Source organism: Cydia splendana, chromosome 4 (assembly GCF_910591565.1).
Source record: "Cydia splendana chromosome 4, ilCydSple1.2, whole genome shotgun sequence".
In the NCBI taxonomy this organism is placed as follows: domain Eukaryota; kingdom Metazoa; phylum Arthropoda; class Insecta; order Lepidoptera; family Tortricidae; genus Cydia; species Cydia splendana.
In genome coordinates, this window is record NC_085963.1 from 19233945 (window position 1) to 19256998 (window position 23054).

The 23054-nt window shown below is 38.9% G+C and overlaps 1 protein-coding gene and 1 long non-coding RNA gene across 2 annotated transcripts in view; one reads left to right on the forward strand and one right to left on the reverse strand.

The window, feature by feature from the left end:
- Positions 1–23054, forward strand: part of LOC134789977 (guanine nucleotide exchange factor DBS-like) — a 144773-nt gene that overhangs the window by 82427 nt on the left and 39292 nt on the right. The gene's annotated exons all lie outside the window — the stretch shown is intronic.
- On the reverse strand, positions 15369–18989 carry LOC134790237 (uncharacterized). The gene is made up of 3 exons (XR_010144170.1): positions 18928–18989; positions 18565–18718; positions 15369–15393 (listed from the first exon to the last, which is right to left on the reverse strand). It is a non-coding gene; the product is annotated as an uncharacterized LOC134790237 (long non-coding RNA).

Consider the following 23054-nt stretch of genomic DNA (forward strand, 5'->3'; position numbering starts at 1 on the left):
CCCTAATCAAGCGAATTCATCAACTAGTAGCGCCATCTATCGCGCTACCCAAGTACTAATGTCGACCGGTTGCCAGCGCTCGGCTGCTTTCTCTTCAGTACCACATAAGCCGGCAAGGCCCTTAGGTGTGGTTCAAGCTTCGGCAGGAACCTAAATATCCGTTTTTTACCCTTCGGGGGAAAAACGGTTCTATTTAGGTGTCCGTGCCTTCGCTTGAACCACATTATGAGACGTGTTTAAACCTCTGCCGGCGCTGGCCCGGGCGTACTGTGACTGATAATATTTAAATTTATGCAAAAATCACTTGATAAGAATATGGGCTTGAAATTTATTCCGTATTGATATACTAAAGGATTGTTTACGTCAAACCTTAACTAGATTTTCCTTAATTGTAATTACCGATAGATGAGACAATTGTTAGCACTAACTGGCAACATAAGTTATCCATTGCGACTATAAAACTACTTAACTTTTTATATAAAACAAAACTGTGTGACTATTAGTTGAAAGACTGTCCCTAAAATCATAATTAAAGACATAAGTAGGTACTTGTAGGTCGTACAAATTTAAGTGTAACCACTATCTGAAGTAGTAGCTCTGATGCGTGTAACGTGAACCTCATCGAGCGAGTTTTACATTAAACCCGTCCAAACTACCTGATTCTTTCCTTACAATAGCCCACTAGGTGATAAAAAGGTTTTGTTGTATGATGTAATGATATTACTACTACTTATCTACTGCTTAACACAAATAAAGCACTGCGGCCCATCCACTGTTTAAAATTCTTGTAACTAATTGGAAAAGCTTGGGTCCTCTCTGATTTATCGTATTTTCCAACAATTTAATGTAAATTGGTAAGTTGCATCATAGGCCAGATGTAATGTAATATGACTTTTAATGTGGACAAATAACCAAAGGTTTGTATAGGTACCCACTACAATACGATATTGACATTATTTAGATATTAATACATAGTTATTGACTAGGTATACCAGGTTTATTTGTTAATGGGCTATCATTACATAAGGACAACATATTCCGTAAATGTGTTAAAAATTATAAACATGATGTTCTTATTTGTGGAAGCAATTGAGATTTATTTCGAATCAAGTACTCCTCTGCCTGAAAGTAACGTCAGAAAGTGAAGAAGAAAATACAACACTTCATGATTTAATGTATGCGTTACTAACAAGTAACAACTCTCAACACCCTAGCAGTAGTTTCAACTGAGGCGATAATACATCCTTCCTTACTGATTAGTTTTAGGTGAGGGTTGCTTTAAAAAACAACCATATTAATAGTAAGCCATGAATAGATATTAATTCTTATATGAAATGGTAGGCTCCTACCTATTTTAAGTGTCAATTATGCTGCTAAATTTATTACTCCCCACAGATAACTGAAAACTTGCCAATTAGGCTGGTGCCAGGTCAACCAAGCTTCTATTATATGCTTGTCAGTCATGCAAGCGAATGTAACGAATGAACAGAATCACTGACACGAAGGTGACAATCGTATGGAGGCGATGATTATGAATTTAAAGTGATGCAGACAACTCCAGTTGTTGTGGATGGCAGCTCACCATGATGTTGTGCGTAGACTGAAGATCCGTCTACCAAGTAGGATATTATAGAAGATTTTTTAATCTTTGAATAATTCCAATGCCTTCACCCATAATTTTTAGGCTAATTATAATAAAGGCTTGTAATTGTAGGTTGTTTAATGTTCACTCTTTCTGGTGGCAAGCTGATTCCCAAACTGAAGATTTTATGGTTCGCGCGCTGGTAATGGATTGTGCTTTATTGTTAGACTTAGCACGTTGTGTGAGTTTTTAATGCTTTCGTATACATACGATCTTCTAATAAGAGTGTAAAAACCTCTTGACTGACGATGAAAGACTCTTTGAGTAAGAGTAGAGGAGGTGGACCTATCCACTTTAAATTGTAGTGCAACCTTTTCAAACCAATTGCGGAACTTTCGTAACATCCAGACAGATTAAAACATTATTATTATTTGTATATTGGTCCGAACCAGTAAGTTCTTGGCATTATACCATTGCAGTGGCACAAACCACGGGTGTCTCATGATGTCATCTAATCTCAAGTGCTGCCAGCACCGGCGCGCGCGGGCGATGCTGTGGCACAATTCCTGTCAAACCTTAACACGTGTAGACGTGTTCATTACCAAATATTAATTTGATTTCTTAATTTGTACTTTGAAGCCCCAATCCGCATTAGGCCAGCGTGGGGACTATAGCCCAAGCCCTCTCGCGAGTGAGAAGTGGCCTGTGCCCAGTAGTGGGACGTATATAGGCTGAATTATTATTATTATTAATTTGTAGGTACTTTTGATTAGAAATTTAGCAATACAAGGACGTTGTATGTTGTTTATTGGCTTTCGTGCAATCAAGTTGTGTATCATTTGATGATCTTGAGGGAACCCTAGGGTTAATTAGGCATCATGATGCCCACAAATAAACAATTATTTGATGATCTAGGCCTTTCTGCGACATATTATATTCATGTCACTACCTTGACGTAATCATAGAATAAATAATAGTATGTACTATTACGACAGATTATGACCGCAAGGTGGCGCAAGCGCGAGCAGGCGTCCGTTCCATAGCGGTGCGCGGCAACTACTAGTGCTAGACACCAAAATTGGTGTGGGCCGCATGTACTTGTAGCGACGCGACGAAATCGCGGAGTGAGCTACGCCTGACGTAACGTTGATATATGCCTACTGACATCTCATATTTACTGTATTTAATGATATAAGCTTATTATCATGAATATATAAATATATGAATTGTAGTTGTCTTCACAACTAATGCTGTAATTCTATTAGCAGAGCATCTGCCCTATAACCAAGACACGATGATTTTGTAGGGTACTACACCTGGAACTCTAATTGATTGCATTGACGATGACGTTTCCAATTACATGCCCTACGAGACCTGTTACAACAGTATGCTGTAAACCCTGGACTACTACCTTTCAGCTAAGCTTATTGTATTTAGATCTGGCAATGACAGCAGAACTAGTGTTGATTTTCAGAGTAAATTGCAGGCTCTATTTAACCGGCGAACATATTTGTAGTCATGACTGTCATGAGTCACTACTGGGATCATATTTCGCTTAGATCTTGCATTTTTTCCTGAACCACCGTATGTTGTTGTTCTTTTATAAAATCACGTGAGTACTTCCTTATCTGCAAAGGAAACCTCTCATCTGGAAATCGAAAGAAGGATATTTCTGATCCGTGTTCTTTCAGAATCCGGTATCTGCTATCGGTGACTGCCTGCAAATATTTTCTACATATTACGCATGTGTGTACGTTTACGTACGTTGTACGTTTGTATGTACGTTGGCTTGCCCCGCAGTCCACATGGTTTCAAAGTTTCTGAAGTGACTTCATTTTAATTTGTCTATTTGGAGAAATTAAACAATCATCGTTTAGATGTAAAGCCGTGGACCGTGGCTATTGGTTCGACAGCTTAGTTCTCTTAGGCGGCTTCACCTCTAATTCAATTCGCGATTTTTCGAAACAGAATCAGTAACTCCACTCTAACTAAACTACAGAAAAACCTTTTCATAATTTTTTTATTTATGTACATAACTTGAAGGGCCGCCTCATCTTCTACATAGGCATAACATTTACCACTAAAGAAACCGATGTTTCACCTATTGAACAATCATGGGTAACTATGCGGATTGCCATACTAATTTAATATTTTACTAGTTGGTCCTTTTAGACATTCTGTGAAAGCACCTCCTACAAATACCGTCTGTTTCCGATAGTTATATTACCAGTAAGAGTTCATTTCCTTTGAAATTGAACTATGTAACATTTATGGTCAACGTTTTATGATGTATGATTGTTATACCAACGGCAGGTCGATTGACAACCCGCTGCTTAGATAATCTTCCGAAGTGGAGCTTGTTACTTGAATTTTGAACCTAATTTCCCAAGTTTCTACCTGACTGATGTGAATAGAGCACTAATTACATTATAAATGCCTTTGTCAGTTCGGTCTATTGGACGGAATGCGATTGAAGGTACTTGCTGTTTTCTACGTGTTAGTCTTAGTTCAGTGGTCTCTGTTTCACAGCTACATAGTAGACGATTTAAAGTAAGTAAAAGATTTCTCTTTGTAACAGGCCGCAATTTTTTAGCTAATGGTCAATATTTAGAGAGTATACAGGAGATGCTTCAGTATTCCCAAAGACACTATTAACCTGACTAGTCATTCATCATTCAAAAGAGGGATTTAGTGCGATGATTTTTCACTAATATATATGAGTATCATAAACTCTATTCTTTTCAGGTTTAGAGCCGCAATAAAGAGATATCTCTTGTTAGCCTATGACAGAGCCGTAAATGAATTGGCATTATACTTGTATTGGTATTCCTATTCAGAAGAGAGAGTTTTAGTTTTCTTTCCTTCTTTAAGGCAAACGTCAATTTTCTTGCCTCCCCCTCTCTCTTTTTGGTATAGGATCTAGTTGGGCAAAGTATAACACAAGGTTTTTCACTTTGTACTTTTCCCTTTTCACAGTTTCTTAACTGCTATTTTTCATGGCCGGTTAGTCATACAGTTTAGGATCCTCAGAATGTATATTTTTGGTTTGTTTGGTATCTCACGGGAATTGTTTGTTATCGACCCAGACCAACATTTGTACACGACCAAGACGGAAACCTTCCTTTTTCCTGGCAGGTTGAGACAATTACTGTAACTGCATTTCGTTATCAATTTCGCGCCAAACCCGCTAATAGCAATTCTGCTGCTCGTCGTTCTAAAAGGTGACACACCATTTGGTCGGCTACAATGATGATAACGCCCACTAAGTCGTGCATTGGTTCATGACCATGCAGATCTTAAATGCGAGGCCGACTGTGCAGACATCGAACGATAAAGCGACCAATAAGACGTCCGCTACCGTATTAATGGTAGACCATGAGACAACGGTTTTTGTTTAACAAGACAACATCATTTCAATGTCATTTCAGAGGACGATGCGATATCATCTCATAGGACGACGCATTAATGTCTCACGATACGACAAAATGTAGTCTTATGAAACAATGCAACGCAACGTCTATGGGACGCAATATCCTCTCACGGGACGATACCACAGGATGGCGCAATGTCTTCTCACATGATGACGTAACTCATCGCGATGCCTGCCGTATCACAGGATGACGCCTTACTGTTTTACAGGACGACGCTTGATGTCCCACAGGACGATGTCATGTCATCTCACGGGACTACGCTATGTCGTCTCACGCAACGACGCTTGTCGTCCAACGGGACGACGCTGTGTGCCATTTATACCCGTAGGTATTCTTTTTATGATGATAGCTATAAGAGCTCACTTAGTCTCATCGCTGGGCCACGGGCACTGAGCGGAATGTAACAAGGTCTTTTAACGAGACGATGCTCGTCGTCTTACAAGACGCTGCCATGTCGTCTGTCAGGACAATACCAAGTCGTGTGTCAGGACGATACCACGGGACGACGCCATGTCGTCTCACGAGACGACGCCTTGTCGTCTCACGGGACGATGTCTTGTCGTCTCACGGTACGACGCCTTGTCGTCTCACGGGACGACGCCATGTCGTCTCACGGGTCGACGCCATGTCGTCTCACGGGACGACGCCTTGTCATCTCACGGGACGACGCCTTGTCGTCTCACGGGACGACGCTCGTCGTCTCACGGGACGACGCCATGTCGTCTCACGAGACGACGCTTGTTGTCCCACAGGACGAAGCCATAAGGCGTAAGTACCCGTGTACTTTTTATGACGGTGCCTGTAGGAAGGTCACTGCGTCTCGTCGCTGGGCCATGGGCACCGAGCGGAATGTCACGAAGTCGGAGGTTTTCAAAATATCTTTACGATTTAAATTTCTTGATCTTTTTAAACTTGCTTTGTAAACGTGTTGCTCGGCTGAGTTACAAAAGCGTACTGAAGAGAAAGCAGCCGAGCGCTGGCAACCGGTCGACATTAGTACTTGGGTAGCGCGATAGATGGCGCTACTAGTTGATGAATTCGCTTGATTAGGGCTGAGTTACAAGGGTGTTATCTCTCATAATGTGGTTCAAGCGAAGGCACGGACACCTAAATAACTCGTAAAGGATGTCCAATAGCAAAAAATATTTTAACACAAGAATAATTAGCATAAAATTTCCTACAAAAAAGGTTATTCAAACTTTTTCGCTAGGATCAATATTTAAAAAGGGGACCTTAGAATTTATTTTCTCTCTTTAATATCGTTTTTAATATTGATCCTAGCGAAAAAGTTCGAATGACCTTTTTTGTAGGAAATTTTATGTTAATTATTCATGTACTAAAAATTGTTTTGCTATTGGCCTTCGTTTACGAGTTATTTACGAATGACTAAAAAAGGGGACCTAAGTATTTATTTTCTCCCTTCAATATTTTTTTTAATATTGATGGTACCGAAAAACAGGTGTACTTATTTTATAAGAAATCTGAAACAGATTATTTACGTAAAAGATATTTTTTTGCTGTGGGCTACCGTTTACGAGTTATTTACGAAAAACAAGAAAAATAAACGATTGTAGAACAAATTATAAGTAACTTTCCCACATTCATCATATTTTGTATTGAGATCACTCTGACCCACGCTTAATATTATTTTTTATCTCCCATTTATCAACAGTTTTGTATATTAAACTATATATTTTCTTAAACGTAATAAGTGTAGCTTTACGACTGTATTTTTTGTTTTCAGATTCCTGCTATACTTTAAAAAAAAATTGGTAATTATGAAAAAATCAAAAATACGTTTTTTAGTCTTTTCTACTTTATGCTTTTTTTTTGTTAGAAAGTGCATTGTTTTTGTTCCAAAACTAGATTCCTCATCCTTAATTTATCCGAAAATGATATATTACATTCCCTAATAGGTATAGTTTTAGAGAAATGTTGCTCCAAGTGAAGCGCGGCGGCGTCGAACTTCTCCCCCTCCCCCCCACTAAATGAGACATGGCTCTCGAGGTCTCCCGGTCTGTATCTGCTCAAGACCAGCTAAGAATCAACTGTGCCAAGTTTCAGCGCATAGTCTCAAAGTGCAAGGTCCCCATACAACGGTGTGCAGTAACAAAGCAGCTAACATAGTTAGCAAGTTCTATATAGAATAACACTTTACGTTACGTATCAGCGTATCACGCATATAAAATTACCCAATCACAAAGATTTATATAGAATCATGAAGAAATTTAGAGAAGGCACCTACCTTCTCTAAATTTCTTCAGTTTCCGATCTGATAACAAAGAGGCCTACTAACCCTTTAAAATGAAAAAAAAAACCGGTCCAGTTGTTCTCGGGAATGGGTAATCCAGACGAAATGAAAAGTTGGGTAAAAAGGATAATGATCACCGGGAATAACCTAACAAGCTATCTAAAGTTGCCTCTGTAGGCTTTTCAGAACCCGTGTCACTCGATAACAACCCTAAATAACTTCGTTTGTGTCCGGTCACGAGTTTCTGAAATAATTTATTATTTTCACCGTTCATTAGCGTATTTTCTGCTTAAACGTATCAAACAACGTTTGACCCAGTTCCTGGTACCGCTGATTTAATTGAATGTTGCGACAATGGAACACTAAACCATGTTATTTAAACAACGACAAAACAAAATCAATGAACAGTATAGGTATAAACAACTCTTGAAATGAGCTATTCATTTGTCAAGAACTTTGTCAAAGCCAAGATTAGTTACAGTGATCGACAAAAGAAAGCATGGAAATAGTCATCGGTTAAAGACGTAGGTACTTACGTGTCACTCACAGATTTCTGAACTAGCCATATCTCCCGTGTAATATAAACGCAAAAAGGTTATAATCTGTTAGAAAGCCGGGGTCGTATACGCGGAGTCAACGCAACTTTCTTCCTATTCTGGTTGTGTTTTACCTTGCTTTTGTAAATGGTCACATGCACGTTATGATTTATGATACTTACGACATATAACAAAAGCAACATAATGCTACGCATTGGTGGCACTTTCTATTGATATTTAGGGCTCTGAGGCCCTCAACTGCGTGGTATATGATTGATTGAATTGTTATTGGGTTTCTAGCTTTCTTCACGTACGGTACGCTGTTGTTATCAGATACACGTAGGTAAACATTCGGTTGCCAATATAAGTAGGTATCCACACACGTAAACTTGCTAGAAGCATAAATGATTTGGCCAATGTTTGACACGCTAATCGTAATAAACAAGGTATCTGTTTGTCACCTATTGACTATGATGAAATTAAAGTTATCAACTCTCTACAGCCACTCTTTTAGCATAGCAACTCAAAATGGCAATTGTACTGCAATTTTAAAGAAATAACCACAAGTGACGAACCAAATGCTCAGAACGAGCGCGCTTAAATGTCATGTGCCGTGTACGAGAGCGACCCAAAAAACTAATCCGATGGTTTGGAAAGCGGTAAAATAAAGCACTACATCACACGATAACACAAGCACGCAATATAATTGTCCAAAGCACGCAATATAATGGCAGAAAATTGAAATAAAAGGTTTGAACAGAGTAATTAGCTGAAGAGGCAATTTCCCGGTTCCATTTCCTAGGGTATCGGAAATGTTTTGACCGCGGTCGCCTTTTTATTTTATTTGTTTTGGGTATTTAGGTACCATTTATTTCCCAAACTTGAAATGTTAGCAAATAGAGGTCATGTATGTTATAAATTTATAATGTAAAATTTTATTATGATAAATCGTGGCATAAAATAAAATATGCACCATAGTTGACCATAGTATTTTTTTTAAAGTCAGCGACTGATAAATCATCACACAGAAAATATAAAAGTCTACTCAGTAGGTACAGTCAGCATCAAATAGATAGTGACGGACAGAGTGACCAATTATATCGTGACACACATTAGTGACTATAAATATAAATAAGGATGTGTACCTACCGATATATTTGGCCACTTTAGCCGTCATTACCTATTTGATGCCGGCTGTAAATGCCTACCTACTTACTCAAAAACATGAAGGTCCCCAGGAAATTCTCCATTACCGGTGTATGAAGTTAAAAAAAAAACCGGACAAGTGCGAGTCGGACTCGCCCACCGAGGGTTACGTACTTTTTAGTATTTCTTGTTATAGCGGCAACAGAAATACATCATCTGTAAAAATTTCAACTGGCTATCATGGTTCATGAGATACAGCCTGGTGACAGACAGACGGACGGACGGACGGACGTAACAGACGGACAGTGGAGTCTTAGTAATATTAGGGTCCCGTTTTTACCCTTTGGGTACGGAACCCTAAAAACGTAGGTAGGTACCTAACCTTTAGCATTTAATGTGATATAAAAATAGATATACCTACTATTTATCTAACATTAATAATTATATATTTAATTTAAAGGTAATAAATAAAGCTTCTACGAAACACATAACGTCAACAGGAAATGATTGTACCTAAACTGGGTTCAATAAATAAAAAGATAAGCTCTCTTAGCCTAATGAATTTGATCCATTTATTTGCCCAGTTCGGTCTGATATTTCAAACGTTTAACACGAATTCGGCGCCAGCGGTGTAAAAGGATCGAAACCAAATAATAATTTAGCACAGCAGCTGTACTCAATATCATGTTACTGTTTACTGTAGTATGTTTATAGGTAGCATCGATTTGATTGCATAAATGAAAGTTCGAGCTGGTTTCCACTTTTGATGCCATAATTAATACCTATTCAATTTTTAAAATCTTTGGCAAATTCCAACACTAAAATGTTGCTTTTAAATACTCAGACGTGGTGAGTCGAGTTCAATGGTGCCTACCTATTTACTTTTTACGCGATTTAATACATTGTTATTTTTTTTAAATACCACTGAATGAAGGAACGCAAACCGGTAAAAAATCGTATACAAATTACCGGTAAACCGGTATATAGTACTTTTCATACTAAATATTTACCGGTGGCATTCCCTGCACTGAATATAGGTAATTATCGCCCACATAGTGTTGCAAAATGTTGCACCAGGTCAATAACTACCTTCTACTTTCAATACAATGAATGCGCCTACGAAATTCCTATCGTATGATTAACTATTATTAAGTGGTGAATCGCAACCCATTCTGTCTGCATTATACTGCTACTGTTCGGGGGTCTATTTGACTCAATACACTATCTGACATGACTTGGCTACGATCTACGATATGTCTTTTTTCCATAATTTACCCTAAAGTAGCCATGCCATAGCCACGTCATGACGTCAATTTGTTGAGTCAAATAGGCCCGGTGTGCACTTGACCAGTAACTTGTCATTCACAATAGTGGATCATTTCTGCATACCGCCGGGCCGTGGGAGTGCCTCTGCAATTACATAGAACCCTAAGGTCAACTGCATCAGAGGTCGAGCGAGTTTACACACCCAGATCTTTATACGAGTACTTACTTTGATTGGATTCAAGCTTTGTTTAGTTTCATTTCATCGTTAGGGTCTTTGTTTTGCGGAGCAGTTAGGTACTTTAAATAGTTTATTGTTTTAAATATTGTTTATTTTACGAAAGTTATAGGTCGTTTCGATCGCATGTATCGGAGCAATCAAATAAAACTCGCTAAAGTATACGCGTTCACACTATACATTACACAAAAAACTTACGAGTATTAGAATACTAATTGAAAAAAATTGCTATTTGATGGCGGAAATATACGAAAGACTTATGTTATTCCCAACGTTCTCTAAAGAAACTCCAAAATTTGCATTTTGTTGTCGGTTATTGATACTGCTTACCTACTCTACTTATCCTTTTTACGATGTCCCTTAATAGCAAGCAATTTTTGTAGTATTTTAATGTTATGATGCATTAAAATTATTATTAAACGAAATAGGCAACAATTATAATCAAATGCTCTCTCCACGATCACAAGCCAGGGAAGAAAGTAGCAATAAAATATTGCGCTTGCTCCTCATCCAAATGAAACGCATATAGATAGCTACTCGTAGAGCACTCATACAATGATCACTTACGAGCACCTTATATATAGATAGCGCATTTAAGACCACCAGCGGTCATCAATCGTACTTATACTTAGTTCGTTTTTTTTTAGCATTAGAAAATAACTACGCGCTCTTGACGTGTCTTTTAATTGAAAAACGCTTTTTAATAATCAGTAACTATTACTTATGAAAGCAAAATAATGTAAATAATCGTATATGATTCATAATTGTTACATATTTGCCGTGACTTATTTTTCAAAAGCGTTTTTCAATAAAAAGACACGTGAAGATTATTTACCTTTTTTCTAATACTAAAAAAACGACAGCCAGTTGTGTGCGTCTACAACTAAAAAAATGCCTATCCCATAGAAGACATTATATCAGCCGAAATTTGTGACACAGACAATTTCTTCCTTCGATGTCAGGGTTGGGGTCAAAGTAAAAAGCTGTTGAATACTCGGGTATTTCTTGAATGTGTAGCTAACGTGTGGTTTCATCCAACACCCTTTACAATGGAGTGGGATGTAATGTAACAAAGTGGTAAGTCGCATTATGTGCGGTCATCAAAAAATTTCGTACAATGCGGACTGTTAGAAAGGTAGTCTATGCACCATATTTCGCGTATTATAATGCCGGCCATATATTGACAATGATAGTGTTCAGTGAAAGTTTCTCGTAACTATTATGACAGGCATGGGCCGCGCGATATCCGTGACCGTATTCGTGATCCGATTAATTGTACGTATATATGTTATAAGTCGGTAATTTGTCGCTAATACCTGGCTAATGTGTGCGTTTCGGTTTCGAACGCGGCGAATCGGATCCGATGAGTTTATTCGCTCTTATCATGCAGGTTATTTTCCAAAAATGTAAATAATATATACTGTTATTATTTCATCTATAAAATAAATAACTGTAGGTTTGATACTGTTATAATTATTCATAGTCCACACTAAAAAAATGTACTTACCTAAAGAAAATGTAAAGTACATACTTGTATAATAAAGAGATTGCCACACAGAGTAAGAACTGAAATACATCGTGAATAAACTTAACATCTCTGTTATTCTATTAACTACCTACTCGTAATGACTGTTTTAGTATTTTTATAACAATTACATTGTTTGTCACGAATTTGAACTGTCGTAAGTCCCAGAGAAAACATATCAATAAAAGTTTTTACCATAAAAAAAACCATGAGACATTATTCATTATTATTGTCTTTTAAAATAGTAAATCAGCTTAGCAAGAAGCACTACGCACGCTATTAAATAGAAACTGACACAACAAATCAACGACTCAGTTTTTGTATTTAACGTTGTCTTCGCTATTGTATTGGGTAAACAATAAAGTATACTCCCTGTCGGGTATCGGGTACACTACCCGGTCTTCATGTCATCTCTGTCAAATTAGGGGCATTATTAAGAGTGATGTTGGTCATAATAGATATTAATCGATTATTCGTGGTCAGGGCTCGTCAACCTCGTTGTGCAACCAATCCAATTGAATAAAATTGGGACTGTCATATATGGAAAGTTCATGACCCCTGTATGGCTTTCTATCATTTTGCCATTTCACGTTGGACGTAATTTATGGCTTCGGATATTCGGGATTATTTTCTTACGGACACTAAAAATGTCGCAAGGAATGAAAGGGCCTTACTAGTGAAATAAAAATGTTTGCGATAGAAATGAAAGTAGGTTTTATATAGTCACAGACGGTAGATCAAGTAGATGGGAAACTTCGAAAGACATTATAAGTAACGCAGAATTTACAACTAGAAATTTACAAGAATTCGAATGCTTTCAACAAAAACAGGTACCTATACAAAATTTCAACATATAAGTAATTGAAAAGAAAGTTTCAGTATATTTCTGTAGGTAAGTCTATGAATTCAACCTATACATGGTTAAAGATACACTCGGGTGCAAAGAAATCGGACCACCCCAGCATTTTCAACATTTTTTCAATTTGTGTAAAAACTGTAACCTCGATCATGATAATTTAAATACCACGTGGTAGATAATTTTCTGCCCTATCAAATGACATCAATATTCAGGGGTGGGGATGGATATTGTGCAAAATATGGGCCTGGAAATCACCCCCCTCCAACTGCCTCATTAGCGCATGCACTAATTGACCACTTATCATTAGGTATAAAAACAGTCATTATCATTGTTTATGCATCATTCGTGATTGGTACGTCTTCCTGAACACTACTCTCATCGCCTGAACCTGGAAAAACTGGAGAAAAATGGATACTACCTCGACTGAAGCCGGCCAAGCAGTTGCCCTATTGCAGGGAGGGCTTAGTCAACGTGCAGTGGCTCGACAACTCAACCTATCGAAGTCATCGGTTCAACGTGTCTTCCAGAGATTCCGCGTAGATCAGACGTTATCCAGAAGACCCGGAACTGGCAGAACTCGCATCACTTCTGAGAGAGATGACCGTTTCATCGTTCTTACCTCGCTACGAAATCGTCGACTGAATGCCGTTCAGCTTCAGCAGAAGCTCCTAGAGACCAGGAATGTGTCTATCAGCCGATGGACAGTTAGAAGACGACTGAAGGAGAAGGAATTGACAGCTCACAGAGCTGCAAATGGCCCAAAACTCACCCCAATACATCGTGGACAACGACGCGTCTTCGCTCGCGAACATGAAGAATGGACCCTTCAGCAATGGAGTTCCGTACTTTTTTCCGACGAGTGCAGGATAACTTTGTCTGGCAATGACGGACGGGTACGAGTCTACCGAAGACCTGGGGAGCGGTTCTCTCAATGCTGCATCGAGGAACGTGTTGCTTATGGTGGGGGGTCAATCATGGTCTGGGCTGGTATTTCTTTGGAAGCGAAGACGGACATTGTGTTCATCACAGGGCCAGGTACCAGACCGAATTCAGGCGGTTTGACTGCACGTCGGTACGTGGAGGAAATCCTGGCTGATCATGTGGTCCCATTTGCGGGTTATATCGGCGATGAGTTCATCCTCATGCAAGATAACGCTCGGCCGCATACAGCCCGGATCACTAAGGAGTACTTGGAGGAGGTCGGCATCAGAGTCATGGAGTGGCCAGCCCGCAGTCCTGACCTAAACCCGATCGAGCACATTTGGGACGAGCTGAAAAGAAGAATCCGGGCCAGAAATCCCGCCCCTGAATCCTTACTGGAGCTAAAGACTGCGATCGAAGAAGAATGGGCGGGCATCCCTCAAGACACTGTAAAAAAATTCATAAGATCAATGAAAAACCGAATGACTGCATGTCGTAGGGCTAGAGGAGGCAATACACGGTATTAAAATGCTGAAAATTGTTTTAATTTTTACTTGATATCTTTAGAATCGCAGTTTTCCCATTATGCATAAGTTTCACTCCAGTATGCATTTTTAGGGTGACAAAGTTCTTAGCCCTGAAAGCCTGAAAATATTGGAAGTAAACCTGTGAAAAGCACATCAATTTATAGAGGAAAAGCCAACCTTTCATTAGGTATATAATATGTCACAGTAGCACATACAGTTTTTACAGAAATTGAAAAAATGATAAAAATGCTGGGGTGGTCCGATTTCTTTGCACCCGAGTGTATATCCAAGTGATAGAGGTTTCGTCACAAGTATCGCAATGTATTTAAACTGTTTAACGGATGCTATTCGATATTCTCCCCCAAATAAGGAGAGACCTCGTGTGGTTTCGTAAGAGATCGGTAATAAGTCGGATTAATTGGACACCATATTGATCTGAGGTAGCGGTCATAAGGCATCCTGCCTGTTTGAGAGAGCTTTGCCTGGCATGCTGCCATTAAAAAATATCCAAACAAAATCCCATGCCATTTAAAATAACTACTACATTTAGGTACACTTACTTACATAATGATGGGTCAAAGACATTTCAGAAAAAGGTCTCTTTTGTGGACAATGCAATAAAAGTTAACGACCCGCTTTCATATGAGTGTATCACGGTTCTTATTTCAGTCTCAAGTACATACTGAAAATATACATTACAAAAAAATTATAATTTTACAGTAGGTACCAGCCGAAAATATCACCTTTAGGTTTTTACGCCAAAGCTTGTTAGGTTTCCTATGTTCCTGACTACGGTACAAAGGATCGCATAGGTAAGGTGGTGGTATTAGTGCTCGACATGCTAATGTCCAATAGATGACACCCTGCTGTCACCTCTATTGACAACGACTTAAGTTTCAAGATGACATGTACTGGGACCGCGTCGAGCACCTAATCGAATTATGGAGTGAAACTATGAATGCTAACTGTTTACAGAGACAAAATCGATCTAACTATGTTTAATATTTAGGAAAGTTTGCTTTCCCCTGTCATCATGCAGTAAGCAAGAAACGTAGTCAACATTAAACTTAACTCTGTGCCTGATACTGATAGTTCAAGGAACATAATAAATGCACTGATTTAAACTTTCAAGATTATTAAGAGCGCTCTTACAAGAAAAGTCGAAATAATGCAAAATTGATGATACTAGTCGACGAAATTCAGGACTTTGCGCTCATTATTAGAAACAATGAGTACTTGTTCCAGTAAAAGCGTCTTCTTATCTTTATAAATATCGTTGTAAATATTAGAAAAAGGACTTATTAAATTAGTAATGATTTTTTTTCTGATGGTCGTTTCCGAAAAACCCCGTGAAGCACTGAATGGCGAGCTCTTATTTGGAAATGTTGAGAATTTTACTCTGCTAAACCTGGCTATTTTGTATTACTAATACCCTGTACTTTAGGCATATCAAACTATATTTTTCCTACATACCTTTGAGAAAGAGAAAATCAAAGTAAAACGAACTCGATTTTCTCTCCGAAACAAGTGTCAATTCCTACGAAAATCTACTTAATATCGAAGTCATTTTCATACTCAAGCAATCTGCAACGTTTGCTTATACTGTTGGTATACATTAGTGTTTATGAAATTCTACTATAATTTTTTGGCAATTTTTTGAAAACTACTCTATATTTCCTCATGACGCGCGCTGCGCCAGCTCAGTGCCGCGGCAGAGCTTGTAGAGGCAGGACGTGTGTCGGTCGGCTCCGCACATTTTCAACGGCGACGACGAGGTTTTTTATCATTGTGTGCGGCGGGCGCCGTGTAAAACGCTATACTGTGTGCGTGTAAACCGCAACGAGAGACTTTGATCCTAGCACTGTTTTTATAGTATTATAATTTATAATGGTACAGTTTAATAAACTACCGGACAGGATTAAAAATATTTGAAACGACCTGACATTCTATATGTATTTATTTGACTCAAGATAGTACTCAGGGTCTGATGATGGAGCCGGAAGGTGGTCACCGGTACCAATCAACCATGCAACTAAACCACTTCGTGTTTAGGCTCGTTTTATTCATCTCAACAAGATCTTTGACACAAGATAGTACTCAGGGTCTGATGATGGAGCCGGAAGGTGGTCACCGGTACCAATCAACCATGCAACTAAAGCACTTCGTGTTTGGGCTCGTTTGATTCGGCTCAACAAGATCTTTGACTTAAGATAGTACTCAGGGTCTGATGATGGAGCTGGAAGGTGGTCACCAGTACCAATCAACAATGCAACTAAACCACTTCGTGTTTAGGCTCGTTTTATTCGTCTCAACAAGATCTTTGACTTAAGATAGTACTCAGGGTCTGATGATGGAGCCGGAAGGTGGTCACCGGTACCAATCAACCATGCCACTAAACCACTTCGTGTTTAGGCTCGTTTTATTCGTTTCTATAAGATCTTTGACACAAGATAGTACTCAGGGTCTGATGTTGGAGCCGGAAGGTGGTCACCGGTACCAATCAACCATGCAACTAAACCACTTCGTGTTTAGGCTCGTTTGATTCGTCTCAACAAGACCTTAGACACAAGATAGTACTCAGGATCTGATGATGGAGCTGGAAGGTGGCCACGAGTACCAGTCTACCATGTAACTGAACCACTTCGTGTTTGGGCTCGTTTGATTTGTCGCAACAAGATCTTTGACACAAGGTAGTACTGAGGGTCTGATGATGGATCCGGAAGGTGGTGACCGGTACCAATCAACCATGCAACTAAACCACTTCGTGTTTGGCTTCGTTCGATTCGTCGCAACAAAATCTTTGACACAAGTTAGTACTCAGGGTCTGATGATGGAGCTGGACTGTGGCCACGGGTACCAGTCTACCATGTAACTGAACCACTTCGTGTTTGGGCTCGTTTGATTCCTCGCAATAAGATGTTTGAGACAAGATACTACTCAGGGTCTGATGATGGAGCTGATGATGATTGACAGGTACCCGTCGCCACCTTCGCGCTCCATCATCAGACCCTGAGTACTACCTTGTGTCAAAGATCTTGTTGAGATGAATAAAACGTGCCTAAACACGAAATGGTTTAGTTGCATGGTTGATTGGTACCGGTGACCACCTTCCGGCTCCAACATCAGACCCTAAGTACTATCTTGTGTCAAAGATCTTGTTGAAACGAATAAAACGAGCCTAAACACGAAGTGGTTTAGTTGCATGGTTGATTGGTACCGGTGACCACCTTCCAGCTCCATCATCAGACTCTGAGTATCACCTAGTGTCAAAGATCTTGTTGAGACGAATCAAACGATCCTAAACATGATGTGGTTTAGTTGCATGGTTGATTGGTAATGGTACCTTCCAGCTCCATCATCAGACCCTGAGTACTGTCTTGTCTCAAAGATCTTGTTGAGACGAATCAAACGAGCCCAAACACGAAGTTGTTTAGTTACATGATAGACTGGTACCCGTGGCCACCTTCCAGCTCCATCATCAGACCCTGTGTATCTTCAGTGTCAAAGATCTTGTTGAGACGAATCAAACGAGCCTAATCATGTTACTACATGGTTGATTGGTATCCGTGACCACCTTAATCATCATCAGATCCTCAGTACCAGTTCGTTTTTAAACCCTCGTTGATACAAACTTTACAACCTATAGGTACCAAATGCAATGACGAAACATGTAAATAAGCGAGTAGGTACCTATAATTTCTTTCGAGTAATAATTGCCTTACCTTCATAAGTACGAGTATGGGGCTATTCATAAATTACGTCGTTTCAAATGGGAGGAGTGGGGGGGGGGGTCTGGACATCGGATGATGGTAACATGACGTAGGAGGAAACAGATTCATCCGAAGCTTGATTTTTGGATGATTTGAGGGGTGGGGGGGTCAAAAATCGTCAAAAATAGATGACGTAATTTATGAACAGCCCCTATGTACATTTGCACTGCATTTAGTATTTTCGTACTTACCAAATAACAGTTTTAGAACTTTAAAAGTTAAGTACAGTTAGTGTTGTTATGGTTGATTTCAATATGCTTCGCGAAGGATCAAGAATGTTTAATCCATCATTGTAGTGCGAGTGTGGTAGAAGGGATCGGCGTACTGAGCTCGCACGGCCTGCCGCAGCGCGTAAAATACCTAAACTCGCTCAACGCCGAAATGTAATAGCGCTCTTAAACTAATATTAAATTGCACAACGGGACTTAATCGCGTATTTAAGTTTTAAGATTTACCTCCGACGTTTCAAGGACGGCGTTGTCCCCGCGGTCATAATAAATGCCTCTATCTATTACGACATTCGGGACGACAATCGCGATTAATTTCACTTTATTAATAAAGGGACGAAGGTGAATAAGAGCATAGGTCAATCAAAGATAATAGAGATCATATTCATTAAATATTTAAAATTTTGATTTAATCTAAAATTATAGGTCGCGTCAGGCGTGGCTCACTCCGCGATTTCGTCGCTTTGCTACAGGTACCTAAAAGTACATCAGTTCCGCCCCAATTTTGGGGAAAGCCATAAGCCGCGCGTGGCGCTGTCGCCACCTAGCGGCCATATCTGTGCTGATCGTAACAGACGCGTTTTGTTAGAGAGTGAGTCTTCTGTACCTAGATAGTACTATTATTTATTCTGTGGTCGCGTATCAAAACACTTAATCATCATAAAGAACACTTAAGTTGTCAAAACAATAATTATTTCTCCCCGTTTTGGCTGTAATTTATTTTGAAGCATTTGCAACAAATGTTGCCCGGTTGGCGTAACTTTTAACTGTTTACCCTTTATTAGATGAAGTACCTAATTTATTTATGTTAAATTATAATGAGCTAAAGTCCTCTGTATCTAAACAAAAGATTAAGAAAGTAAAGTACCTAACAAAATGCAATAGATGCCGGCTATAAGGAAAATGAACGGATTTTTTCATAATAACTTACCTATAGGTCCTGACGTCACGACAAAAAATAAACGTCATCTCATGTGATTACAATAAGTCAAGGTGTTGTTGAGGTTTTTTTTAGCCCATTATAGTGTCCCACTGATGGGCAAAGGCCTCTCCCCTTGATTTCCACAACTCCCGTCGTAGTGTTTTTTCCGACCAGTTACTGATGAAGGCGTTTAAGTCGTCCCGCCATCTCCGTCTGGGCCTGCCACGTCCGCGCTTCTTTTGCGGCATCCACTTGGTGGCTATACTAGCCCACCTGTCCGGATCTACATAATGTTCAAATATCCCTACCTATAGGCTTTTAAACCGTTATCGTTAAAATAAGGTAAAAGAACGAAACGCTGTTGTTCATTTGACCTTAGAGCTCGTTACTGCTCTCCTTCGATATTGAATAAAGTTTATTTTAATAGTAATCAATCGCACGTTTTTATTATGGTAATTACAGGCGTGTAGAGCCTAGGAACAGAAGCTTCCCGTTCAGTGGAATGCTGGCATCAAGGCGAAGTGACAGGACTGGACGTAGTGCACTCAACTGGTATTACGTAGGCGTATCTTCGCCATCAATCATTGATAAATGTTATTACGTGTAATTCGTGGGTGTAGATTATGAAGATTCTAGCTTATTAGAAGGTAATTCAGTAGTGACAAGTAGCAGCGTCTGACGACATGTTTTATAGTAGGTAAACGCAACTTAACTTATTAATTATAATAATTATACACAGTTACCAATAAAGAACCTAAGTGCTTCTTTATTGAACGCAACTGCGATCTAATATCTAATGTAGATTTTGGAATTTATTAAGTCTCGTCGGTCTTTCAGCTGACATATCGAGATATTTTGCTAACAATTTTACAAACACATCAAACGAATCTTTTCAAATTATATTCCTTAAAAAATAATCCACATGTTTTTACTGCTTTAAAATTTTGAAACGAATTCCCACACATTCCATCTCCGGCATGTTGAGAGAGTCAAACACAAATAATCACAGTTCCACAAATAGGTTGCATATGGTAATTAAGGAAGGGTTATAAAATTAACCCTCATAACGCTGAAGCTCAATCAACACCGCTTAATTTAAACAAATCCGGTCAGAAATCCCGTCATCAGCCATCAAGCTAATGAGTCCAAAATAACATTTTCTTCCTCTGTAATTGAGTGCTTTAAATCAACTGTAAAATTTACGACGCAAACGCGATAAGTACATGCATACCGTGATACATATTAAAATTATGTTATTATTCACTTTCGAGCGTTTTGCTTTAATGTCAATTTAGAGATATCCGAAACAATAATTTATTAACAGAATAACATAAAATACAGTGTTTTATTGTTGTTTAAAGCGTAGACAAATTAGACTTTTAACTTTTTACTGTCTGCCATATTTCTCTCAGAATTCGATTCCTGAACGGAACAAAGTGGTTCTTTAGTGATTAACTTCTTCCGAGATTCCTTTGTTTTCTGGCATCACAAAAATAGGAATGTTAAAAAGCGACACGAACAGAAAACTAAGTAGTGTTTTATTTCTCGGACCTTTGAAATACACTTCCTGTTTCTTGTTTTCTAGAGTCGAGAAGGCGAGTTTAACTGAATCTGTTTAGTGGGTAATGCAACATTGAAAGCACGTACTGCCTTCCATTACGCATTGGATGTTTTGTTCCTGCTTCTCTGAATTTGATCAGAGAAGTTTTTTTTTAAATTGATTGACTGAGAACCTGTATGAGTGCCGAGGTTTGGTTTATGTAGAGTTAAATTGTAAATCAAATCAAATACTTGTATTTTATAATTACACTATTGAGCAATAAAAACAGAGTACATACATACCTAATATATGCATACATTATTATTCATATTATGTTACCAATGCCATAATGTTCGTTTAATGTTTTCTTTTACATATATTCCTACACACACCTAGGTACATACATAGGTCTATATTCCCTATGGAATACGTCGGTAAGTAATTACCAATGTATCAAATGTAGGTATTCTCAATGCTCATTGCTCAGTTTATAGCAACTCAATCAAAACGAAGTAACCTTTGAGTTTCCCAAAGTAGGTAGTATCGGTCGAAATAACTTCTATGTTTTCCCAATGAACATCTTTTCAAACTTTTACCAAGATTTTCCTTTTGACCAAGTCAGGGAATTTATTAAGGCCAACGTTTATACGTCTTCCGTAAGCGTCCTGCTTTCACATTACCGGGAGTTAGTCTTTAATTGGCTTAGGATTCCTTCGAGTTCTTGCGGGAATATATTCTTTGACTTTTTTCTAATTGGTAATAGATACTTAGTCCGGGCACTTTTTACTTTCTAAGTCGGGTATTACCTAAAGATCAAGGAGGACTTTTGAAAACAAGAATTTCTAAAGATGAAGTATCTCAATTAGCCAGGTTTGGCCACACCATAGTGCTGTGGAGCCCATGACATTAATAGTGCGGCAGGATCATTACCTACAACAGAATCTCGCTACGCTACTCTTATACTCACTAGAAATGCTAGGAAGCTAGTTTTAGTCTGATGATATTCCATGGCTTGGTGCTTGCATACAATTTAATTTTAAACGTCTACCCAAAACTTTATTTCCTATTAGCATTCTTAGAAAAATAAGCGTTCGTAGTAGACTCTAGTAGAATGCTCCTGACTGGCAAACAAATCGGTAAATTGCAACATTCCACACTCAAGGTGAGCACACCACAGTCTTATCTCATATCTTTGAAGTTCATAAAAACCTGATCTTATGTCATGTCCAACAATAGCCAAACATGCCTTTATGCCACTTAATGCCTGAGTGTCTTGTTGACAATATTACTCGATAGTTTAGAAAAAAAAAATATAAAACAATATTTTTAGTAGAGATGCACCGGATATTCGGTTACTAACCGGTATCCGGCCTATCCGGCCATCATTTTAATATCCGGCCATCATTTTAATATCCGGCCGGATACCGGATAGTGACCTACTATCCGGCCGGATACCGGATAGTAACATTGCTTGATTTCGGAGTAAACAAATTGGATTTAAGAAACAGTCACGGTCATAATCGTACTTGTTTATTATTTTAAAACAGTTTAAACATTCCACTGACTTGCACGCGCACTCTTTTCGAACCTAGAAATGTATCCGCGCGAAACGTTCACTAGGAAACAGGTCAAACCTGCAGAATGCGCACCTGAAAAACCGAAATGTAGGTATAGATCCGCTGGCCGAATATTCGGCGGCCGGATACCGGATATTCGGCCGATGGTCAGGCCGAATATCCGGTATCCGGTATCCGGCCAAACAACTATCCGTTGCATCTCTAATTTTTAGTTAAAGAAATTCAGCATCAGCTATTGTGATTAAATCTATATAACCTAACCCAGCACGGCCATGTAACACATACAATACCTACAGCTACTTACGGTTCCCTACATGGCGCACTATGACAGTTAACGCAAAAGCAAAGTTTCGCAGCTGTTCTTGAAACCCACCCGCGTCCTGACTTTTTTATACGCCTCGTACCGTTAAGTGCCTTTAGAGTTTAGATTCATTGTTTACTAACTCTATTACCACTTTACTCGCACAGCATCCGGCTTTTCAAAAAAGTACCGTCTAAAGAGAAAAAAAAAATTATGCACTCCCATGGCTTGTAACGACGTGTTGAAAATACGTGCGACTCGGTTACTTTTGCACAAACAAATAACTGTTAGCATGCACTTGAATTCCCAAGATATTGAAAAGTGACTAATGGGTATAATTAAGAGTTTAAGAAAATCCTCTTCTGCCATAATTATAAGAAACATTTTGCTTTGTACCGGGACTATTCCAAATCCAACCTTCGGTGACTAATGAATCAA